Below are 4,632 nucleotides of genomic sequence, written 5' to 3'. Positions count from 1 at the left end.
CTCTCCTGGGTGATATGGGACATCCGATAACATTGGAACGATACAGAGAGGATTAACATGGCCCCTGCGCAAGGATAACACGCATAAATCAAGAAATGGTCCAAATTTTTATTGTAACATCCCACATCGCCCAGGGGAGTGGATCCTATAAGCCTTATATGTATATTCCCATCTCTACCTAGCATGAGGCCTTTCGGGAGTTCACTGGCTTCGGGTTCCATCGGAACTCAGAAGTTAAGTGAGTAGCGTGCGAGAGCAATCCCATGATGGATGACCTATTGGGAAGTTCTCGTATGAGTTCCCATAAACAAAACCGTGAAGGTGTGGTAGGGGCCCAAAGCAGACAATATCATGCTACGGTGCAGTCAAACCCGGGATGTGGTAGGGGCCAGGGGCAGGATGTAGCAATTTGGTATCATAGCCAGTCCTTGGCCAAAAGTGTGCTAATGAGGACGTCGGGCCCTTAAGGGGGGGTGGATTGTAATATCCCACATCGTCCAGGGGAGTGGATCCTATAAGCCTTATATATATTCCCATCTCTACCTAGCACGAGGCCTTTCGGGGGCTCACTGGCTTCGAGTTCCATCGGAACTCCAAAGTTAAGCGAGTAGCGCACGAGAGCAATCCCATGATGGGTGACCCACTGGGAAGTTCTTGTTTGAGTTCCCAGAAACAAAACCATGAGGGCATGGTCAAGGCCTAAAGTGGACAATATCGTGCTACGCTGGACTCGAGCCTGGGATATGGTGGGGGCTCGGGCTGGGATGTGACACTTTGGTTCGATTTCGATTTCAGTGGTTCGAAAACCGAACCGATAATTATATTAAATTAATATTTATTTATTTTATTTATTATTTAATCTGTTTGGGTATTATCTTCAAAACCTAATTTTTAAGCCATTGTATTTCCAAAATTTAAGCCCTTATATTATTAAAAAAAGCCTTTTAACAACTAAAACCTAACATATCTTCTCTCACTTTGTTCTTTCTTTCACCCCAACCGCACCACTTTTCTCCTTGTTCTTTCTTTTCCTTTCTCCGTCCTCCGTCCTCCATCTTCATTATTCGTTCCCTCCTCCCTCTTCTATTTTTCTCCCCATATAGATCTTTACTCTCTCCCTCATCCATGACAAATCATGTCTTTCTCTCTCCCACATAAATCCTCTGTTGCATCTTCTGATCTCTCTCTCTCTTATTTCAGGCCAACCAAGAATCCATACTCGCCGGTAGTCACAACAACTCTTCTGAGTCCAACTTTCAAAGGGTTAAGAGATGTTGTTTGAGATTTGAAACTAAGATCTATGTGATGATGTGAATGAATTTTGTAAATTTCTCTGAGATTTGTATCTTTGTAAGTTTCTGAATGAATTTTGCGATGGGTTTATGAATTGTGTGAGTTTTTTCTGAATAAATTTTGTGATGGGTTTGTCGAAATAAGATAGGGGTTGGACAAAAAGGAATTCTCCATAGCTTTGGTTATGTATTTGCAGATAATTTTGCATGCAAAATTGAGCACGTCAACCCTCCACCTCCATCCTCTAAGGCCTCTAATTAAAGTGACATTTGGTTTTTATTTATTAAATTTATTGTACCTGGCATTTTATATTCTTTGTACTAGTTAAGAATTATTCATGTGGAGTTTTTTAATTAATTATTTTTTTGTTTTGGTCTTAGCTTTCAATATTTAATTGTTGGTTTGTTGTGAACTTGCAGCTTTGGCTGTGAAGGTAAAAATAATTGATTTGTATCTTTGTATTTTTTTCTATATAGTGTTCTTCCAAATGAATTAAATTCAGATCAATTTCAGAATTAAAAAAAAAAGTGAAAAACCGAAATCGGACTGAAACTAAACTGGAAATATTAAAACCAAAATTACGAACAAAAAAAAACTAGAATAAAACCAAACCGAACTGAGCCGAACAATAACTTCGATTCGGTTTTCGATTTTGGCAAAAAACCATACTGATCGGAACCGAACCCACTCATAGAACCCATGACTATAACTACCCAGACGGACATAAAGCGCTTTATATGGAAGAACCTCATTTGCTGCTTCGACATCCCTTACTCCATCGTTAAAGACAATGGTCCCTAGTTCTTCAAAAAATATGGCATTAAGCAGTACATGTCCACTCCCCGGTATTTGCAAGGCAATAGGCAGGTCGAGGCATCTAACAAGGCCATTCTCAGCTGCCTCAAGAAGTCCTTCTCAGACAAGAAAGACAAGTGGCCAGATGAGCTTCTCGGTGTTCTGTGGGCATATCGCACCACTAAGAGACAAGTAACCGACAAAACTCCATTCTCCTTGGTGTTTGGCTTTGAGGTGATCATTCATTCCAACATCATGGTGCTGAGCATCAGCATTGTATTGCCGAATTTCGGGCAGAACGAGAAGGAGATGGCCGCAAACTTAAACTTGGCAGAAGAGGAGTGCGAAAAGGTTATCACCCGCATTGCGGCCTATCTGCAACAGATCCTCTCGAACTACAATAAGAGGGCGAAGATCCAGTAGTTCTAGCCATGAGACTTAATCCTTATAAAGGCCTTCATAACCGCCTGCCGGGAAGGCTAAAAAATGATGGCTCTTATTTGGGAAGGTCCGTACATAATCAGCCGAGTAGGCGGGAAGGGCAGCTACACCCTCACCACTATGAGACAGTACTAGAATGGTATAATACTGTCTCAAGTTTACCAAACCAGCCCGTAATAGAATGCCTACAACTTGAGACAGTACTACGGGCTGGTTTGGCATTGTCGTGCTTTGAAAAAAAGCTTATGTGAGAATAAGCGGCTGTGCTGTGAGAATAAGCGGTTGTGAAATAAAACAGCAAAGTGTTTGGTAAACTTTTTGTAAAAGTGCTCTTGGAAAAAAAAAAAAAACAGTATGATAGTGTTTGGTAAACTTTTTTGTAAAACAGCTGTGACTGTGTGAAATGACCAAAAATGGTATAATACTAGATGTGCTATTAATTTAATTTTCTTAACAAATAAAAGTGAATTACTAAATATATTTTATTTTTAGAAGAAAAATATTTATAAACTTTTTCTTAAATATTAATTAGTATGACAAACTACTTTAATAGAAATATTTTAGAGTGAATAGCTAGGATTCATTAGTACAATATTGTTAATGTACTTGACAGTAGTCTAATTAGATGCATTCATCAAACTTGTTGTTATTCTATTTCTTAATGCCTCTATCTCATGTGATCCTTCAACTTGATAATTTTGATATTCATCATCATCATCATCACTACTATCGCTTTCTTCGCAAAAGTCCCTGGGGTCATCAAAATGACAATCACGTTCAAAATACCTTCGTATGTAGTTATGAAGAGCCATTGTAGCAATGACAATCTTCACTTGCTTATTGAACGGGTAATTAGACATATCCCTTAAAATTGCCCATCTTTTCTTCCATACCCCAAAAGTTCGTTCAATGATGCTCCTAAAAAAAGAATGCCTGTGGTTGAATACCTCTTTGTGACCCATTGGTTCGGCACCCCTACGAAAGTCCGGGAGATGATATCTTTCACCTTTATATGGTCCCAAATAACCTCTCATTTGTGGGTACCCCGCATCTACCAAGTAATAATTTCCTGACAATTGAAAATTTGTTTTGTATTGTAATAATTATACAAAGCAAATATGTGAAATGTTATAATAAAAGTATGAAGATTACCATTTGGAGGCTTAGAAAAGTTTAAATTTGGATTCCGTAGCACGGATAGAAAAACCCTTGTATCATGTGCAGTGCCTTCCCATCCGGCACAAGCAAATGTGAATTGCATGTCAAAATTACATGCAGCCATAACATTTTGAGTTGGTATTCCTTTCCTACCAATGTATGGAACTTGATTTGGAGGTGGTACTGAAGCCTCAATATGCACTCCATCTATGGCACCAATACAATCCTAAAAATAATAATATAGAAAAAAACTGTCAACCTACACTTATAGTTTGCAAATAAGTTAGAAGACGAGTCAAATTTTACCTTAAAATAAGGCATGTATCTTATATCTCTCCTTATTTCTTGGGGAATGCCACGAAAATCCGAATCCATTGGTTTGATAATATCTATTGCCATCTTACATATGATATCCAACATAGCACCAAAATATCTACTAATAGTCTCACCAGAATGTTGAAATCTCTCTTGAGCTAATCTATTTTTCACACCATGTCCCAACATATGCAAGAACATTCCTAATATTTCAGTTGCATTCATTTTCCTTGAACCTTTCAATCCATAATTAGTTTGCAAGTCATTGGATAATCTAAAAAAGACATCTTTGTTCATCCTAAACATTCTATAGCATCGCACATCATTTCCTTGTAGCACTTCCATCAACCAAATATTACTTGTATGGGAAGAATTCATACATGGAGTTTTGTGGACATATTTTAAATAATATGTTTCAAAAGCTCTCGCTACAATGCATATAATTAAACCATCCTCCAACTCCTCAACATCATCATCAGAGGTGTTCATATTGAATATACCTGTAACCTAACACATAATTCAATATTCCACAAGTCATAATCCAACAATCACTAAGAAGTCATAATCCGACATTCAAGAACAAGTCAATCCAACGTTTAACAAAAAATCATAATCCAACATTCAACACAT

General features: G+C 38.0%; 1 pseudogene; it reads left to right on the top strand.

Annotated features, from left to right (window-relative positions):
• Nucleotides 1-110, top strand: LOC125473255 (annotated as a pseudogene).
• Nucleotides 111-4,632: the final 4,522 nt, after the last annotated feature.

The sequence above is a fragment of a genome, unplaced genomic scaffold (assembly GCF_019419815.1).
Source record: "Pyrus x bretschneideri cultivar Hongxiangsu unplaced genomic scaffold, Pyrus_bretschneideri_v1 Contig8, whole genome shotgun sequence".
NCBI lineage: Eukaryota > Viridiplantae > Streptophyta > Magnoliopsida > Rosales > Rosaceae > Pyrus > Pyrus x bretschneideri.
Note: the sequence above shows the minus strand (reverse complement) of the source record. Positions and strands in the feature narration are given on the sequence as shown.